General features: G+C 36.2%; 1 long non-coding RNA gene across 3 annotated transcripts in view; it reads right to left on the bottom strand.

Moving 5' to 3' along the window:
• Window positions 1-21,873, bottom strand: part of LOC103876756 — a 428,348-nt gene that overhangs the window by 353,545 nt on the left and 52,930 nt on the right. For all 3 annotated transcript variants that reach the window (XR_004178190.1, XR_004178189.1, XR_002516544.2), the window contains one exon: window positions 3,356-3,723. This is a non-coding gene — a long non-coding RNA (uncharacterized LOC103876756). The remainder of the gene's footprint in view (window positions 1-3,355; window positions 3,724-21,873) is intronic.

Raw genomic sequence — 21,873 nt, 5'->3', positions numbered from 1 at the left:
TATATTCTTCCAGAGCCTTTTGAATAGTGGCTAGCACTGATGGCAGCTTAGTCAGTTTAATCTAATTTTATCAAATCAAACTCATGAATCACTCAAATTAAGATTGAAATGTATGGTTATGTTGTTTTGAACTAAGGCTTAAAGGTTAAAAAACTGCATTAGTGTTTGTGACTTGTTTCCCTTTAGTAACCCATTAGTCTGAGTGTTATTTATATCATTTCAAAAATTTAAGTCAGAAGAAACAAAATAGGGATATTCATATTTCCCCGTATACATCTTACTATGTCTGTACTCAGTGAAGCATCTATCTTAATCAAATGACTAGTTAACACAGATTAGATCTAGAAAACTACCTTTCCCCAGGAGAACAGAAGCCTTGCTTGGGCAGTTCCAAACATGACCTAATACTGTACTCTCCATGCCTAGAGAAACTCTTCATTTTGCTATGTATCAATTACTGTCAAGCAATGGAAGAAAGTCTAAGTAAATTACAGAAGAAAGTCTAAGTAAATTACAGTTCATTTGCAAAGTACAAAAGTTTCTGATTTTTTGGAATAGCATTTGCAATGAATGTCATTTAATGATATGAGAAAATTCCTGTATTAATCCTACTAGGTAAAAAATCAAAATATATTATTGTTCATACAATATGACCTCTATAGCACAAAAGAAAAAACCCTAAGCATAAAAAATAGCCAGAACAAACTGTAACTAAATGTTAATGAATAATTTTATTCTGCCTATTTATACCTTATAAATAGCCTCAATTATCTTCAAATGAGTATTGCTTTTATAGTCATATAAAATACATATTTAAGAAAAATGTTATATGTAGGATCCATTGGGGCTGTGACAAAAGGCTGAATCCAAGGAAATACTCACCTTGGACCTTCAATGTTGAATCAGAAAGAGAGTAGCCTGAGATTCTGAAGGAGCTGTCTCCCAGCAGCTGAGGAGTAACCTGAAAAACCTGGGACAGCCGGTGGGAGAGAGCCAGGAGGGACTGGTTGATGGCTGACTGAGATTTAGAAGTGAAGGGGAAAAAGTCTTATTTGCATCCAACCTGCCCCACCATTGCATCCATTTACTGTCACCTCCCTCGGTAGCCAGGCCCTCAGCACAATCTCTCTTGCCTCCCGTCTCAGGTCCTTTATTCATGAAGACATGAAGACCAACTGACTCTGTGAGTCACCTCTGCATTTTAACAATCATCAATGTCTCAATCTAGACTCATGAATATCAGAGGATGGAATTCCAGGGGTCAGCATTTATTTACCCAAATATTTAATGAAAAGTCCACTAGTTGCCAAGCATCCACATCAGAGATGAAAAGATTCATCAAACTTCCTTTATGAATTCTTACTCTGCAGGCAGTAATGAAGACCCTGTTATAGGGGCTGGGCATATAACAGGGAACAAGATGAACAAAGCCCCTGTCCTCGTGGAGCTTGTAAACTTAGACCTTAGCCTTGTGTGAGCTACGTTCATTGGTATGTGCACCTTATTTTAGGTTCTTGTCAAGGAAAGAGAATTTTCTGACTATAATTTAATTGCGTTTAAGCAGTGGTCATGGTTAAATGAGATTAGCTGATTTGATAGAGGAGGGAAACCACAATTTTTATGGAATGATTGGAGAAGGTTTTAAACTAGCCTAATATTTCTTTGGTTATGGCTGAAGAAGCCAAAGTTCAGGACTGAGAAGCATCTGAAATGTTTTTCTAGGCAGACAATCTGTTTAAGAGACTTCGCACATTCATTAAAGCAAACATCAGACTCTCCGCACCACACCCTCAAAACTGGCAGAGAACTCTGAGCCAGACCCAGTAGGGCCTGACCCCTGAAAATGATGCTGTTCAGGCCCTCTGATATCAAACATGCTTTTCAGACCAGATTCATTTGCCAAATCATCCAACATGGACACACTTAACCTATGGTCCTACTTATGTAAACGATTTCACCCAAAAAGCAAAATTAAATGGAAACAGGCATGTTCTGTCTGTGTCTGTGTATGTGTGGGGGGCGTGTGTGTGTGTGTGTGTGTGCACATGCATGCACAGTCAAGACCTAACTCATACTTATCCATAGCTCCATGTGTATCTGCGACAAGCATATGGGTGCAACTATAAACAATGGAGGAACACTCAATTCCATGAGAGACCCAATTAGAAAACATAACTTCTAAGCAGGCCAAGAAAAACAGCTAGAGGAAAGGAGGATAAAGGGAATTTAAGAGCATTTAGTGGTGCAGGAGGCGGTGGGGGAAAAGAGGACGAGGGTGATTCCCAAGATTATGTCAGTCTACTCCCCTTGTAGTAGGCATTTTTCCTAAACAGAACACTTTGGCCAGTATTGTCAGAAGCCACAGAAAGAAGGTAAATAGCCAAGAATATGTGACTCCATTGTGCAAAGAGAGGGTCTAGGGTGCCTGGGATATCCTGCTCTCTCATCTTACTGAAACTTCAAGAACTCTTTTCAATTTTGGTGTTCTCACTGAGATAAAGCATGGAGAAAGCAGGGCCCAGATCTTATTACTTATTTTAGCTACTGTATAACGGTTCTGAAAGGTTAACACATGTCATGCTCTCTTCTAAGAACATATTACCTCATGTTTTGGGTATCATGATTGTGTCAACTTTTACAGATGAACAAATAAAACCAAGAGTTTGAAAAACTTGCTCAAAATTAAGAGGCATGTAGTATAAAAGCTGGAATTCAACGCCCAGGTCTGATCTTCTACACACCGTTGGGTATAAAAATGCACACAGTAAGTGATTAATAAATAAATGATTGGATGCTTGCTGGAAGTATGAAATGGATAGCATTACAACCATAGGTATGGGATCCATCTTTTTCACACTCTAAATTGCAAGCCCTGAGTGTAAGCTGGGCATCACTGGGGTCACAGCAGAGCAGAAAGTCCACATGTGACTCATGGCAGAAACATTTCACTGGGACCAGGAGGCCTGGGCTCTGGAAATAAACCACTGCTGGCTCTCTGCATGGCTTGGCAAACATCAGTTTATCTCCCAGGGTCTCTGTTTTCTTTTCTAGCAAATGAATGAAATTCCACTTCACTCTATAAATCTATTGAGAGGACCAAAGGAGATAAATATAACAGAAGGTGCTTCTCATACCCCACATGGGACACAGCAGCAGTAAAGAATGTGTCCTGACACTTGGGAACTAGTTTTATGTTCTTCTAACCTAACTGTTCTGATCATTGTTCATTACTCTCTGCTGCTGGGGAACTCAAACAATATTACTTTTAAGTAAAATGCAAAAAATTCATAGGGTATTAGAAAAAAGAAGTTGGGAAATACTGGCAGATTAGATGGAAAGTAGATCTCTGACTCACCGTCTCTTCCAGAAAGATATCCAAATGCTCTCTCCTGATATCCAAGACCTTTCCCAATGCTCTTCCATGGAATTCATGCTCCAGTAATAATACATGACATGTAGTTCCTCCAACAGAGCAAGCTCTCTCAGACCTCTGATCTTTTTCATTTGTGGCCAGAACACTGATGCCCCATTCTCTTTACTGTTTTGAAATTCAGTTCATGCACCATTACTGTTAGGGACATTCTCTGCTCTCTCTTCAGTGCTCACGCATCACTTGCACTGTTGCACAATTCCTGAGCATCCTCATCGCCATTGCTACTAAGTTCTTCAAAGGCAGGAACTGTGCTTCTTTAATCTTGTTATTTCCAATGTCTGGCATAGGACCTAGAATTACGGAGTCATATGGTAAATTTCTAGTCAAATAAACTAAATCAATATGTGTCCCCAGTACCCTGTATGGTCAGGAAACAGAAAAGGCTGTTTTGTTTGATGCTAAACAAAATTCTCAAGTGCAAAGTTTCATTATTTGCAAAGTAGTTTCCTAGCATCTATGATAGTTTCCATTTATTTCACGTTTAACACAAAGGATCTCAACCATTTTATTAGCTGGGGTTTCTGTAGCTACACTGTGAATTTATTGAAGATGGGAAACACATTTTATGAATTCATCAAATCACGGATTCTCAATAGTGTTCATTGAATGAATGAATAAATTTACTACATTCATTTCCACATCACCTCACAGAACCTAGCATGATGCTGAGCACATAATGAATGCTCAACAAATGACATCCAAATGAATGAGTAAACAAGTGAATGTCTTTCTAATTTTTTTAACTCGTGACTAACAAAAGATGTAGCACATTGCTGCTTAAAGGCCCTTGTTTGAGGCATAGAAAAACTGAGATTCAAGAACTGTCAAGTGAAAATCTGGCTACTTTTTCAGGGTTAAGACCCTTTTACAATACAAAGTGAAATATAAAAATATCTGCCAAATGTTCACATTTCTAAGTTTAAAGATGCTAGAAAAACCATTAAAAGTAGCATCCTGTGGTTATTTAATCTCAAGATTGTCATAGTTATATATGGAGTGACATATTATTTGGCTATGATCTTGGTAGAGTTCCTAAGCTGATACATTTAATGAAGAGCAAATTCAGATACAGAATAGTTATTATATAAATGACAGAAATATTGCATTATGTTCAGTGTCTACCCATCATGCCAAAAATCCTAAAAGCATTCCTTCCAACCAATCTCACTCTCCCCAAGAAAATAATTGGAGCCCATGAGAGTTCAGGACACAGAATCTTCTCTGTGATGTTTCACATAGAAAAAGATTAGGCCATGAGGACCAAGTATAGTTAGATGAGTTCACCTTACCATGGCACTTTCCTGACCAAACAGTCAAACTAGCTCTCTCTTCCAGGAAACTCGTGATTAGATTTTGTTTAGAGAAAGTAGGCTCTTTCAGGCTGAGCCTACTTGGCTGAACAGTACCTCACTCTCCCATTGGGGATAATGAACTAAAATGAAGAGTAAATTGGGTCTTCGAGGAACCTAGGTTCAAAGGTGAAGCCAAGGCAGGGTTTTGTGCATGGATACAGTTAGTCTCAGAAATGTTGAACCTCATAACTTCTCTAAATAAAACTATCTGAGTCCCAAAACCAAAGGCATGTGACCCAGCTTCTCAGAGTTCTTGTTTAGCAGAGAAAATAAACACAGATAAAAATTCATCACCCCATAAACTTATACAAAACTCCAATAAAAACTAATCGGAGTAGACAAAATATAAAAGATGAGGAAAGCACTCTCTATTCATAATAATTTGATCCTCAATTCTGATTTATTCCAATCTTAAACATAATTTATAAAAGACATGTGCAGAACTCGCCAGCAATGAGAAATTAACAAATTAATGATATAGCTTATTACCTTTATAAATGTTAGTAATTTAAAAAGAAGAGTAGGCAATGTGATCAAATGCATAGAAATGGGCCATCTCTCATATTGGTAGTACATGCAGTAAAAATGCACAAACAGGACAAAAGTAAATAACAGATAATAGAAGGGGAAGGAAGAAATGACCCCAGATTCACCATCAGAAAAAAATAATAATCTAAACAATAGGCACTCAACAATGGATATAAATTAATCTCCCTCCCATTTTCCCCTTTCTGTTTTTGTCTCCTCTTCCCCTCTGAGGTCTTACCCATCATCACCACAACCATCATCATCATCATCATCATCATCATCAAAAAAGAGTAGAGCAACTCCTCTGGGTCTCTTCATAGGGAAACTACCATACACGAGAAATCCAAATATGGTTTCTGTGGGATAAAGAGACTTTTGGAAATTGCGTGGCACTTCACTGCCATGCTGTGTGCTGACATCAAATGTTTACTTATGTTTTTCTTAACATTTAAAAAAATTTAACCTTCTATCTCACAGATAATTTTAATCTCCTCCCCACCCCATTTCACTCACATTCTCAAACGGTAAACCTTACAATCTTTTAATTCCATTCCAATTTATTGAAGCTTATTTAATTTTGCTAGAAAGATAATTTTACAGAGGTGAGATGCAGATTGTTTAAAAGAGTCGTATTGATGACTGTTTTAAAATCTGATATTTTAGAAATGACCCTTAATCGCCTTACTAGTTAACTCATCCTAATTATCTTTAGGAAGAGAATGAGATGGAGGAGTAAGTGAGGCGAGAGGGAAACAGAACTGCTGTGTAATATATATGAGTACCTGGTGCAGGCTAAGAATTCTACATATATGACCTTGGTGAATTCCCATGTCAAGCGGAGGAGATTAGGGAGGCTCAGGAAGATTAGGTGGCCAGCTAGAAAGCAGGAAAGGCAGGGACCAAGTTATGTTTCTGATACCAAAGCCTATTCCTTCTTTGCAACTTTGTCTTGTAGAGAAGTTTAAATTTTTCCCTGGAAGTTTAGATGATTTGAGACTCTAAAACAAGCTGAGCCAGGTGTGATCGTGCACACCTGTGGTCCCAGCTACTCAGGAGTCTGAAGCGGGAGGATTCTTTGTGCCCAGGAGCTCAAGGCTGCAGTGAGCTGTAATGGCGCTACAGCCTGCACTACAGCCTGGATGACAGAGCAAGACCTCATACCTCTCTCTAAAAATAAAAACAAAAATAATAAAATAAACCCTAATAGACAAGATTATGGACAGATAACAGGGAGAAAGGCATACGAATTTATTGGGGGGGTGGGTGTAGAAGTAAAATGATTTTCAGGAGAAATGAATGAAAGAAAAAGGGTTCTGGAACCCACTTTGTCTGGGCTTTGGGAAGTAAAGAGAGGAAAGCAGGTCAAACTAAGTTTTGCCATGCAGATAAAACCTTACTGGTAGCAGTGCTCAGAAAGAGAAAGTATGTGTCAGACCCCCAAAGTGAGCCAATCAGTCCTAGATCCAGACTGAAGGTGGAGGGGGAGGCTGGAGTGGGAAGCAGAGCAAGCCAGGATGTTCATTTTACTAATGCAGATTTTCTCTACAGATGCAAATCTCCCCCACAAAGGGCAGCTTTTTAGCTATTCTTGTGTTACCATTCCCTCCTAATAGCCATCTTGAAATATGTCAAAGAAGGATATTTTGGGGTGAAATATTTTTTTCTTTAGTTTCTTATGGTTATCCTCCTCCAGGACACTGTTGTATTTAAATAAAACAAACCATCCAAATAATTGTATATATTAAGGTATGCATTACATGAATATTACAACAGAAAAAAATAACTGGAATGCAGAAAACAACTTACATGTCTAACAATAAGAAAATGATGGTACCCCAAAATGAACCACCATCAAAAGAAAGAATTCTGAAGAATTTACAAGAACAGGAAAAATATTTGTATTAAAGTAATTGAAACATAAAAATGGCATGGTCATGGTTACCCAGAAAAGTAACGGCATAACTTAACTCATCAGAAAAACAAGATTGGAAAGTAATTAACCAAATGTTCATTAAATTTGGCTTTGGATAATGATTATAGATTATTGTTTTCCTACTTTCTATATTTTCTTTATTGGCTAATTTTTATAGTTAGCATGTTTTATTGTTTATAGCAAAATACTTTCAATATATTATTTCTTTAGAAGAAACTTCAGTGGTTGAGGTAAATTATTTTTTTTAAAAAGCAGATTAGCATTTAGACTTCAGGAATAATATGGCATAGACTATCTTTTTACTGCTCATTCCCTTTATATGCAATGGCATACTTTGGAAATAACTCAACGGGCAATTATAAAAGTACTCTGAAAGGCAGTAAGATGATGATTGGTGGGATAAGGGAGGCACCATGAAAGGAAGAGGCTGAAGAACAAATTATAACTTAAAGAGTTTACGTGAGCCAATGTGAGGACAGCTGCCTGGAAGACTCAGACCTAAGTAACCGCAGATATGAGCTCCAATAAGCCTTTTTTAGAAGCAGGTTTTTAAAGGCCAAAAAAAGGGGAGGGGGGGGACAGGAGTGGACTGATACAAAGTTTTTTTGTCAGGAATTCTCATTGGTTTACAGAAATAACATTTATTAGTGATTGGCTATACATTGTTAAGCTGTGTGTGGTGTGGCATCGTTAGAGGAAAGCTACTTGTGGCAATAATAAGCAGTTTGAAGAGCTCAAGGGGGAAAGTAGGAAGTGTTTCCTGTCTAATTTTAATGTTTCTCTGGGGCTGATCATTTTAAAAGGCTCTTCAGATAAAAGTTCTTTTCTTTCCTCAAGAGTCTCACAGATTAATAAATACCAACATGGTAACTTTCCTCCTGTTTATTCTGTTATCCCAGAATGGGTACCAGGGAGGCCTGTAACCCACAACAGCTAACCAAAACAAAACAATTAAACAAAGCAAAATAAAAAAACCAAAAACAAAAAAAAAAGCAGAGAAAAAGAAAAAAGCAAAGAAAAGGAATCTTCTCTCTCTGATCAAAAGATCAGGGAAGGAAAGCCCACTGGGGACTTGGAATCCATACCTTGTGGCAATGATGCCTAATCTACCTGCAGCAGCCATGCCACAAGATCTTGGGTAGCCAACCTATCCCTTGCCTACACCTATCAGTGACAGCAGGCCAGTACTCCCAGCAGCAACAGAGCCTAGAGGGGCTGACACAACAGAGCCTGGAGGGGCTGACACAACCCATACCTGCCAGCATTAGTGGACATGATAACAGGTAACAGCGATGTCAACTAAAGATCTTGTGCAGGCCTACTAAAATGGTTTGGCTGTGTCCCACGCAAATCTCATCTTGAATTGTAGCTCCTATAATTCCCACATGTCATGGTAGGGACCCAGTAGAAGGTAACTGAATCCTGAAGGTGGGTCTTCTCCATGCTGTTCTCATGACAGTGAATAAGTTTCATGAAATCTGGTGGTTGTATAAAGGAGAGTTCCTCTACACAAACTCTCTTTGCCTGCTGCCATGTAAGACATGACTTTGCTCCTCCTTTGCCTTCTGCCATGATTGTGAGGTCTCCCAAGCCATGTGGAACTGTGAGTCAATTAAACCTCTTTCCTTTATAAATTACCCAGTCTCAGGTAACTTATTAGCTGAGGCTAAATTTGTGGGTTACAGGCCTCACTGGTACCCATACCTTGTGGCAATGATGCCTAATCTACCTGCAGCAGCCATGCCACAAGATCTTGGGTAGCCAAGCTATCCCTTGCCCACACCTGTCAGTGACAGCAGGCCAGTATTCCAAGCAGCAACAGAGCCTGGAGGGGCTGACACAACAGAGCCTTTTATTAGCTTTATTAGCAGCGTGGGAACGGACTACAACGTCAACTCATGCCCCACTCCAGAGCAAAAGATATGTCCCCCTGGCGCTCCAACCAGCTGCAGAGAGCTGCCCAGACTCAGTAGCTCCTGGTTGTCTACTCAATTGCATAAGGTGGCACAGAACCAGTATAATCTTGGCCTCCACCAAACTGATAGAGAGTCCTCCAGACGTTGTAGCTATTGATCCTCCACCCAATGCCAGAAGGCAGCCTGGTAAGTCCTTTTTTCTCCAGTGGCAGCAGCAGAAATAATGTAAGAAATTCACCAACATCAGATGGCCAGAAAATAAAACAGAATTTATTCTGTCCTACAGGTCTAGTACCTGCTCCCCATTATCTAACTTTGCTGGGTAGCTGAGATGAGCATCCTCAGCCCCTCAGGGAGCTCTCTCGTGGATCCAGAGAAAACTTGAGCAGAGCCAAAAAAATGAAGCAGACAATAATAGCATTTCAAAGGCTCAGAAAACCAAATTATCATTGGAACCATAGCCCACAAAAGAATGTCAGAATTTACATGTTAAACCTAAAAGGAATGACTACTGGCTAAAATAGAAGATAAAAAATTGGATCAAGAACCTCTTAGCATAACATCCAAAATGTCCAAGATAGAATGAAATATCATTTCTGATACCAAGAAACAGGAAAATTACAACTTGAATGACAAGAAAAAACAATGGACTGATACAAATACCAAGTTATGGGAAACTTCTGACAAGATTATAAAGCAGCAGCCACAATAAAATTGTTTTGACAAATTATTGTGAATTCCATTGGATCAAAAAAGAAAACCTTAGCAAAGAAATCGAAGTTAAAAAACAGGAGCAAACTAAAATTATTGAACTAAAAAAAATCCAATAACTGAAATAAAAACCTGATGCATGTCCTCAATAGTACAGAGCAGATAACAGAGGACAGAATCAGTTAACCTGAAAGCAGAACAATAGAATTTACTCAGTCTGCAAAATGGGGAGAAAATAGATAGAAAAAATGAATAGAATATCAGGAACATGTGTGACTGCAACAAAAGATCTAACTGTTGTATTATTAGAGTCTCAAAACAAGAAGAGAAAGAATGGTGGACCTAAACGTATACTGAAAACAATGAGAACTGAAAGCTGTCTGAATTTGGTGAAAGACATAAAACTACATATTAAAAAAACTGAGCAACCATAAATAATTAGACAGATTATGGCAATAGATATCATAAGTAAATAGCTTAAAACTAAAGACAAAATTAAGAGCAACCAGAGCAATAACACATTATCTATAACAGAATACCAATTCTAATGAAAACATATTTCTCATTTGAAACCACAGAGTTCAGCAGGAAGCAGCACAGCATTTCGCAAGTGTTGAAAAAATAAAACTGTCAAATATTTCTATATCTGGCTAAAGAACACTAGAAATGAATAGGAAATAAAGACATTCTCAAATAAAATTAAAGAAATCCGTTTCTAGAAAAACTACCCTTGAAGAATGGCTAAATAAAGCTCTCAAAACATAAAATAAATTATAAAAAGAAGGTGTGGAATAAAAAATAAGGGAAAATATAATGACTATTCTTCTCCACGAGTTTTTAAAATTGTATTTGATGGTTGAAGCAAAAGTTATAATATTAGTTGTGTTGGTCAGTAATTGTAGAGAAAATACTGATAAAATTACATTTAAAAAGTAGGGAAGATAAAGGGAAATAAATGGAAGTAATTTTTCAATAATCATTCAAAGAGTTACAATGACAATATTAGGGGTCTGTAACGAATTATATACAAAAGGTCTTCAAAAAATTCATGTAAAACATGTATTATGAAAAACCTATCATGGATATTAAAATATTTTTGCACAAAAATAAACTCATACTAATATACCATGTCTGAACTGGATCTAGTTGGAGGCATTAAGAAAGATAAGTCATCATCTTATTAATCATTTCACCCCAACTGGATCTAGTTGGAGGCATTAAGAAAGATAAGTCAGCTTGAAAGGAGCCTCTATCAGGGCAACATAAATTCTGCTAAAATTGATGCAAGACTGAACATCAAATTTATCATGAACCTTGGAAGAATTGGGAAACCACTGAAAGATTATGAGAACAATGTCCCCCCAAAATAAGCAGTTTATAAACTGATACTCATTTTAAGAAGACAAGAGATAATGCTGAAGATGAAGCCCACAGGAGCACATCATCCATATCAATTTGAGAGAAAAAAATTAATCATGTTTGTGCCCTAATTGAAGAGGACTGATGACTAACAGCAGAAACAATAGGAAACACCATAGACATCTCAACTGGTTTAGCTTACACAATTCTGACTAAAAAATTAAAGTTAAGCAAACTTCCTACACAATGGGTACCAAAACCATTGCACCTGGATCAGCTGCAAACAAAGGCAGAAGTTTCAATAGAAATTTTAAATAAATGAGATCAAGATCCTGATAAATTTCTTTGAAGAAATGTAGCAAGAGATGAAACATAGCTTTACTGGCACAATCCTGAAGTCAAAACACAATCTAAGCAACGGTACTAAAAGGTGAAAATGGTCTAGTTCAAGGAAAAGTGGACTGATCAAGAGCAAAAGTCATGACAACAGTTTTTTTGCATGCTCAAGGCATTTTGCTTGTTGACTTTCTGGAGAGCCAAAGAACAGTAACATCTGCTTACTATGAGAGTGTTTTGAGAAAGTTGGCCAAACCTTTAGCAGAAAAATGCCCAGGAAAGCTTCACCAGAGAGTCCCTCCCAACCACGTCAAAGACCCTGCTCATTCCTCTCATCAAACAAGGGCAATTTTGCAAGAGTTTCAGTGGGAAATCATGAAGCATCCACCTTACAGTCCTAATTTGGTTTCTTCTTTTTTTTGTCTACTAATATTTTTTAAAAATTTATAAAGGGTACTCATATTTTCTCAGTTAATAATATAAAAAAACTGCATTGACAAGGTTAAGTTCCCAGACTCATCTTCAGTTCTTTAGGGATGTACTAAATGGTATCATTGCTTACAGAAGTGTCTTGAACTGGATGTAATCATGTTTATACTTTTTACTTATTTTTAATGCCATTTTCCATGAACTTTTTGAAGTGCTCTCTATGTGTGATACCTAGAATAACCACCAAGAAAGCTACAAAGTAATATACTTAACATAATATAAATAAAACAAGATGGGATAACCTGAAAATGCTTAACCCAGAGAAAGGCAGGAAAAGAGAAAAGCAGAAATTACCGAAGAAACAAATAAAAAAACAAATAATACAATGGTAGACTTAAGCCCTAATATATCAATAATTACTTTAAATAAAATGGTCTCAATATATCAGAGAAGATTGGCAGATTAAATATATATGTAAGTAATATTTTTCATAAGAAACTTTCTTCAAACAAAATGACATATATAGGCCAAAGATAAAAAACGATAGAAAAATACCATGCTAATATTATTATTTTTTTAGAAAGCAAGATTGGCTATATTAATACCAGATAAAGTAGACTTCAGAGTGAAAAAAAATTACTTGGTGAATAAAGGGGGCATTTCAATGTTCAATCTGGCCAAAATATAATGATCTTAAATATATGAGTAAAACAACAGAGCTTTAAAATATAATGTGGTACTGAGAATCAAAGACAGGTACATCATAATCCCTTGTATGTTACATGACAAAGAGGAATTAAGGTTGCAGATGAAATTCAGATATTAATTATTTGACCTCAAAATAAGGAGATACATTATCATGGATTATCTAGGTGGGTCCCATGTGATAAAATCACACAGGCCCTTACAATTTTAATGAAGCCAGAAGAGTGGTTCAGACGTATGCAGCAAAAGAAGAAGAGGCAGGAGAAATTCAGAGCATAAAAAGAACTTGATCTGCCATCACTGCCTTTAAAGAAGAAGAAGGAAGCCATGAGCTAAGGAATACTGACAGCCTACAGAAGCTGGGGCTGGCAGTCACTAGACAGCAAGTAAATGAAGACCTCAAAATTACAGCCAAAAGGAACTGAATTCTGACAGCAACCTAAATGGACAAGGAAACAGATTCTCCCTTAGAGCCCCCAAATAGGAATACAGCCTTGCTGACACCTTGATTTTAGCCCACTGAGAACTGTCTTAGACTTCTGACCTGCAGAGCTGTGACAATAGATTTGTGCTGTATTAAGTCATTAAAATTGTGGTAATTTATTAGTGCAACATAAGAACCTAATGCATACATGAAAAAAAAATTGATAGAGCTAGAAATATAAAAAGATAAATCCACAGTTATAGTTGGGACTTCAACACCCTACTCTCAGCAACTGATGGAGTCACTAGAAGAAAATTAGCAAAGACATAGAATAACTGAACAAGATCATCAATTAATAGGATCTAAATGACATTTATTGAATACTCCACCCAACAGAAGAGTACACACTGTTCTCAAGTACTCATGAAATGTTCATTAAGATAGACTGTATCCTCACTCATAAAGCAAACATTTACAAACTTAGAGGAATTAAAATCCTATAAAACATTTTTTCCAACCATAATTGAATCAAAAGCAATAACAGAAAGATGACAGGAAAAACCTCAAACACTTGGAAATTTACAAACACACTTCTATACAACTCGTGGGTCACAGAGAAAGTCTAAAATAAAATTTAAAATGCGAGCAATTGAATAAATTGAAAATAAAACATAACAAAATTCGTAGGATGCAGCTGAAGCAGGGCTGACACAGAAATGTATAGCCCCGAATGCTTACATTAGAAAATGAGTAGAGTTCAAACTAATAACCAGGTATCTATCTTAAGAAACTAGAAGAGCACAATAAAAGCAAATAAGAAGGAATGATAAAAATAAGAAGCTAAATCAATTAAATGCAAAACAGGAAAACAATAGGAAAAAAATCACTGAAAGCAAAACCTGATACTTTGAAAAAAATCAATAAAATTGATAAGCCTCTCGCAAAATTGGCATAAAATATTTGCAAGCCACATACTGCATAAAGGGTTAGTGCTGTGTATTTCGAAGCTCAGCATCTAAACAACAAAGAGTCCAACTATGAAATGAGCAAAAAACATGAATGGACATTTTACTGAAGGAGACAGAGAGACAGCAAATAAGCCTTTAACAAAGCTCATGTTACAATAAATAATATTCTTAGGAAATAAGACTGAGCAACTTCAGTACATATTTTCACATACTTTTTATGTTCCTGACACAACAAACCATGAGAACAGCAATTGAGGTAGTCTCTGGCTTTCCTGTATTTAATTTCAATAAACAGATCAAACTAGAATTCCCAAAGAGTTATCTCTAAACTTTAATTGTCGAACTCAGGGAGGCTCCCAAGTTGAAAAATTATTGATACATATTTTAAATTATGTAAAGAGAACTCCAATTTGATCCTGGTCTATAGTAATGATTGGGCCTAAATATTTTAAGTCATTTGATTGAGGCCCTCTGATTGAGCCCCTCAAAGACACTGAAATGTAATAGCAGTTGACCAAGGAAACATTGAAATGTAATAGGAGTTGACCAAGGAAAGTCTTTCCCAATGGAAAGATGGACAATGGCTAAGGCAATCTTATTAGAGCAGTCCAGAGCTCTCAGAAACTTGTTCTTCCTGTGGGGTCCTTGGAACGCTTTCCATCCCTCCCTGGGTATTCCTTTTGGATGATTTTATTGGAAAACATTCACATTGATCTTTGGTTTATTCCATTGCTTCTCTAAGGAGCCAAAGTTAAAAATTGACCTTGAGCTCAAGTAACTTCTAATGTGTCACATCTGGAGGCAGGGAGATAAAGCTCTGTCTGTGGTTGAGAGAAGAAAAAATCCTGCCAAAGCATTGTTCTCAATGGTTTACTGATGAAAATGATAACAATAACTTCGTATGTTAATAAAGTACTTTGCATTTACCAAGTGCTTTCATACACATTATAGCATTGGATTCTCAGGAAAATGCTCAGAGATAGGTGAGCAAAATGAGGCTCTAAAATATATGTACTTTTTCTAAACGGATCAGCAAGTGTTGCAGATAACACTTAAACTTCAAACCTGTTTTGTAACATTAAAAAAATTAAGAATAAAAAATGTCATTTCACAGGCCAGCACCCTAAGTCGTTGATCTAAATTTATGAATTTTGACAACTGTGTCCATATGCATTTGCATTTTATATAAAAATCACAACTACAGAATTGTCTTATATATTTTTATATTTATTATATAATAAAAATCTGATCGAGTTGTGAATGGTTCTTATAATTAGGTTGCCACTCTATAGGGTAAGGAATTATCATTTATCTCACTATGCATGATTTTTTTTCTTTGCTTATTTACTTAGGATAAATTCGCAGATCTCTGAAACTTTGTCATAGAGTTTGAAGATTCCACGTTTAGTGCTGTTAATTATCTCATTCTTCTCAAATAGACATAAAATTTTGCATTGACACTGGCTCTACATATACAACACAAGCTTATTAATTCCAAGAACATTTAGAGTTACCATTTTTAAGTTGGTTACATATAAAGGTAAATCTTCATTTTTTAACTTAACAGAAAAGTTTACCTTTTTAACAATTAGCCCATTCTAGTTTGTCATATAATATTTTTAAAACTCATCTCCTGAAGCCTTGATAGTTTTCATAATTTGAGTGAGCTACTTTATAATAAAACTTACAGTTTCATAACTGATAAAGTTCCAGATTATTTAGTTTTAGCTTTTTATTAGACAGATGTTTTTCACTTCATTTTCTTCTGTAGCTTTGAGCAACAGAATCCCCTCACTCCTATCTGTTTTCTCCTTCACTCTGATTGAACTTTATTCTAATGTTATAGCTCTACTTCTAATACATCTGAATATTTTTATAAAGAGTGTGGATATAACTTTTCAATATTTATGTTTTTTGTTTTAATGTATTATATATAGATATGGAATTTAAAGATCAAAATAAATCTATGTGGCTTATTATAAAATATAAGTCCCCTGCTGATATCCTTTCAATATTTGTATTCTTCAGTGTTATGAACTATTGACACTTATAGCTATTTTTTCTTGGTATTAATCTCCCTATGTATAAGAAATGCTTATATAGCCATTCTTGATTTATCAGTTTTAGGCATAATCTATTGACTTCCCAAGATGGGACATACAGACTTAACTCTTCTTCTTCCTCCCACATTACTATACACATGCATGACTCCAGACTTCTAACTCCCGAAGAAAGTTACAACTTTATGTTGCTTAGACCAGTCTTCTAAGGTTAGGTAAATGTTATTTACAATTGAGCCATGCAGCAAGGTATAATTACTTTTCCTATCTTGCATAAATTTCCTTCTCCCTAGATTCAGTGGATGTGTTGTTTACTTTTATTTTCCTTGTTGCCTGTGTTATTATGACTAATTCACCCCCAAACTTTTCCCCAGTGGTTAAATACATCCAGTTTTCTATCTGCTTCATCTTCCCAGAAAACTTGTCTTCCAGAGCCTCTGACTTGTTCTAATCTGGACTGGTTACTCTCTCGGCCTGTTACATGGTTTTATCCTAGTATTTCCTTTCACCATTCCTAGTAGTTAGGGTAGGCTGCAATGATAAACAGACTTCCAGAATAGAAAGTTATTTCCTGCCCATGAAACAATCCAAGATGGTGATCCTTGGTTAGTGGGTGCCTCTTCTCCATGTGGTGATTTATGGATCCAGGTTTTTATTTTTAATCTTGTGAATCTACCATCTACGGGGGCCTAGTCATCACCTGTATCCATCTATCTTAAGGGGAGCCAGAAGAGGCACAATCCCTTGTTGAAAACACTAGTGAGAAAGTAGCACAATCCATTCCATCCACAAGACTTAGTCCAGAGGCCACACTTTTTTAATGCATGGGAGTTTGGTGTAGAAGCTAAAGCAACTCCATCTTGGATGCTAATCTGCCATGTTGACTTCTGATTCACCTCTGTTCCAGGAAGACCTCTAAGATTTTCAGTCTATCTATTATTCCTTGTGTAAGAACACATACTTACTGTAAACCCTCCCTTAGGTCAAAACAATTTTGATGTTATCACACTTCAAGTGTCCTACACATCCCTTCTGAATCATATATACCATTTCCCTACTGTATATAAGCCCCAGATCTGGGGTTAATGGCATGCGGCCTCACTATCTCGTCTCATTGCCACTGGGGACAGCATGGCTTCTGTTTGTAAGGCCCTATTAAATATTTCTTGCTAAGAAAATTGATTTGTCAGCCTTTTTCTTTGGCTTTTCAGTTTCCTCTAACTTTAGGTGTAGGTTTGCAGAGATCTGCCCACTGAAGAACATTTGGGGACACAGGAGTTTGGAGATAGGAAAAGGAAAGTGATATTTACTAAATACTACAAATCTGTGCACATCATCATCAAGAGTATTCTTTTTACCACTTGCAACAGTGAGATACTCTGTTTCCCAGATCCTATATCTTCTTTCTTGTTTTTACTTTCTAAGTTGGTGGAGAAAGTCCTAAAGTAGCTTTCAGAGAAAAGGTAAGAAGGAGGTGCATTTTTGGTAATATTGACTGTCCTAAAATGTCTTTATTCTATTCTCACATTTACTTGACAGTTTGAGTACACAATTCTAGACTGGAAAACATTTTTCCTAAAAATGTTGAAAGTCTTTCCCTAAAAGTTTTGAAAACATTGGTCTGTTTCTGCAGAGTCCAAAAACATTCTATTCATAATCTTTAGTATATCTGATTTTTTTTCCTCTCCAAAAGCTTCAGGATCTTATCTTGGGCACTGGCAGTATGAAATTACAGTATGTAATCATATTTTAATCTATTTTGCTAGGGACTTGTTATAATTCTATAACTCATTCTCTCCAATTCTGGGAGATACTTAAAGTATTATTATTTTCTGTTCCTTTTTTTGTATTTTTTCTATTTAGAACTATAATTTCAAATATTGGCACTCCTGAGATAATTCTCTATTATTTTTTTCTCTCCTATTTCCCATTGCTGTTTGTTTTACTTTCCGAGATAATATCTTAACATTGGTTTCTAAAACTTCTATTTTAGAACTATTTTATCATATTTTATGTTTTTAATTTTTCAGGACTTTTTTTCTTGCATCATATTATCTCTTTTTGAAGCACATTATTCTTGTTTCATTGATACAATACTGCCTCATAGCCACTTGGGAAATAATGCTGTTTTTAATTTTTTAGCTCTCTGTATAGTCTGTTCCACCGACATTGTTGCTTTCTGTTTATGTTACTAACTTTTAGATTAGAGGTTTTGTTAAAATATCTGGTGATCACTAAAGGCTGCTTGGCACTTCTGAGCATGTGTGTGCTTGTCAGCTTTGGGCTTCACTTTAAAGAGTGATCTGACTGGGCTGTGACACTGAAGTAAGCACTGACTTTAGTCTTTTCTTATTGACCATTTACATTCTGCATAGAATAATCTTCAAGTATTTTAAGAAAAGCATAAGACAGGCTCTTTCGATTTCTGAGAGCAGAGTGTGAGAAGAATGGTATGGGAGCACCTAACATTCAGTAGGCAAGCTTTAATTAAATCTCTCAATCTGCAATAAGGTTAGACTTTCTTCAAAATGTGTCTGATATTACCAATCCAGAGACACTCAGCTTTACCTCTCTAGAGAATAAACTTCCAGTCTTCTGCCAGGGTGAGGGACAACAACTCTTCCAGCTGCACAGAGGATGAGGAATCTGGAGATTTAACTGAGTCTAAAAAAATAATTGAATCCAACTTCCTGTTTTCAACAACCTCTTCATACACTCCATCCTGTCCTCTCCAGAGATACTTAGTGCTGACAATTTCTGAGCCTCCTGTGAGATCTGCGGTACAGATTGAGTAGCTGCTCAACTTTCTCCATTGCTGATTTAACATTCAGTGTTCTCAGGTCAGTTAAGTGTCTTAGCACTCATCTTTTAATTTCTATCTTCCAAAAATTTGTTGCTAATGCAATTTCTCATTTTTTTGTCCTTTTCCTTTTTTTGCTTAGAAAATCTTTCAGTGTCTTATTAAAGAGTGGAGGTAATTGTATCAATCCTTGATCATCAACACAGAAATATTTAATTTAATTCTTCACTTTCAAAACTGCTATCTATCAGATCACCATTTAATGAATAATCCTTAAGTTTTTCTTGGGAGTGTTCCTTTAAACACATTCAATTAATTCTTTTTCTGGAATTCATACTCTAACCAACTGATCCATTTTTATACCAGTATGATAATGTGCAATATTTTTTGCTATTTTATAATATATTATTTTATATCCAATAGTTGCTCAGTACAAGCTAGTGCTCTCTCTTTATTGCTTCATTTATTCAGGTAACCCATGTGGAAAGAACTCTGTTAAGACTCATCATGCAAGCAACTTGCCAATAATACCACATGTCGATTTTTTTTTGTTTTAAAAGATAGACGTGTTCTTAAAATTAGTTCCAATTCCATTAATCATCCCTCTTCCAGGAACATATCAGCCAAGAGTGTGTCTATTCCAGGCTTAAAGATTAGAAATCCCCTGGGCTGACAGTTTACCATGGAATAAGACCCATCCACGAAAGCCTGATCTTCCCCATCAGAAACATATACATAACTGCACACACACCTCCCTAAGTCACATGCATCTTACTTAGATTGCTGCCTCTTTGAAGCTTAGTAAGATTTACTGATTTAAAATTTCAAGATAGTTTGTCAGACATGGACTTTAGCAATCTCAGTAACATCTCCTTACCATATTAAAGATTAAAAGGTGAATCAGCTCTGTAAATTCCCAGGAAAATAAGGACTCTAGCACCATTTCTGATTGCCTAGGATTCTCCTTTATGGAAATACTTGCTTAGTTTTCGCTTTAACAGACCTTCCTTATTGTGGAGATGAATTATAAAATTGTCTTCTACACTGTTCTTCTTAAATACAAATATAAGTTACCAAGAGTAAGTAACATTTACACATATAGAACTAACTCTTAATCCCATATAGATTTATTAAGGAAAAAAATGTTTTATTTGCCTTTACTACAATCCTTGTCCCATCCTATTTGGCAAATAAATACTAATCACGTAATCATCTTTGAGCTATAGCTAACACAACTATGCTCACTCACTAGACCAAGTAATTGCTACATCCTTCCAACGGCTTCTCAGTGCTAAAGCTCATTATCTGTAGCTATGATGGTAACTAAAATGTATGGACCAGAACAAGGACTAATGGTTACATGAAGGAAAAACCCACGTCTCATAGTTGAGGTAGTGGCAAGGAAGATCAATAACTACGAAAAGAATTATGAATAACAATGATTCCACATTTTTGAGAAATATTACCACATATATTATACTACTGGGGATGAGAATTCAATTGTTTCTAAAATAAGTTTAAAGTTTTCTTTCTTACTCCAGGTCATATTCATCTTAGAGATTTTGTGATTCTTAGCTTATTCATGGGATCACTCAGAGACATTAAAACAATGGTGTGAACTTATTGGAACATTTCCCTCCTAATTTCACTGGAAAAGTATAAAGTTTTTAACGGCCTATTTATGGTTCTCAAAAATTTGATTTAGGGTGGGAAATATTGGACTAAGTTACTTTTTTTGCAGTCAAAATCACATACCAAAAAGAAGATAGTCTCTGAAAATTCGGAGCTTAGGGTCCAAAAATAAAATGGAATCCAAATGTTTACGAAGAGACTAGGCAGAGACAATATTCTTAGCCCACCCCACCCACTCACACGTCCACCAAAAGGAGATTCTCAAAGAGACAGTTGCAAATGTTAATAGGACGAACACTCATTAAAACAGGTGATCCTTGCAAGAACAAAGTTAAAATAAAGCAGCTGAAGTAAAAATCAAGGGGGCAGTCAAGAATGACCTGGTCTTTTCCCCACCACAAATATGACTCCTCTCAAGTCCAGCTGTTTGATTTTGTTGACTTTGAAGACAGTCATCAGAGGATGAGTAACACCAACCCTTCTAGTTCAAGGTTTCTGAATTCTTTCCTTTTGGTCTTCACTTCAGAGGCATCCAAGAACAATACACATCCTAATCATCCTCTGGGCTATAGAGCCAAATCTACACAGTATTCCATTTCAGGAAATGAGCTTCTTTTCCTCTGCCTTTTGCTCCTGCTTAGGCATACTTACCCAATGGGAAGAGATGATCAAGACATTTACATATGTTTGCCCAGTGTTTTTTACAAAAAGAAAAAAAAATCTTCTTCATTAAATAAAAAAAGCTGCAAACTTAATGAGACTAGGTTTTCCCTGTCATAGTCATTTTCTCCAGCTTCTGTAACAGAGCCGACACAGGTATTTCTGACATTGTCTAGGTCCATTAACATAGCTGTTTGGTAAACTGAATCATAAGAGTCAGGGCCAGCTAATTTTGCACAGAGTCAATCTCAGTGTTGTGCTAAATTCCCCATTACAAAACCACTGCCAAAAAATAATGTGATTTATCTTTCAGGAAAGACTGGGGGTGGCAGGGAAGTGTAATGAGGAAAGAGAGAAGGGTTTATATGAGTCAATTTTTGGAAAAGTCTGAATAAATAATAATCAAGCTAATGGCAATAGCAGGAAACACCCTAATGATTCTGGACAAGTAATGCCTTAGAACAAACATAAATAGATTGAGTTTTAAGGTTTTAATGTTTGAGGACTGACCTTCTAAATTAAACACACATACACGCACACACACACATACAAACACACACACACATCCAGTATTTTAAATTAGTCATAGAATAACAAGAATCAATACATACTTAAGAGATAAAGGTG

Source organism: Papio anubis, chromosome 14, assembly GCF_008728515.1.
Source record: "Papio anubis isolate 15944 chromosome 14, Panubis1.0, whole genome shotgun sequence".
Classification (NCBI taxonomy): Eukaryota; Metazoa; Chordata; class Mammalia; order Primates; family Cercopithecidae; genus Papio; species Papio anubis.
This window is presented reverse-complemented; position numbering and strand designations above follow the sequence as displayed.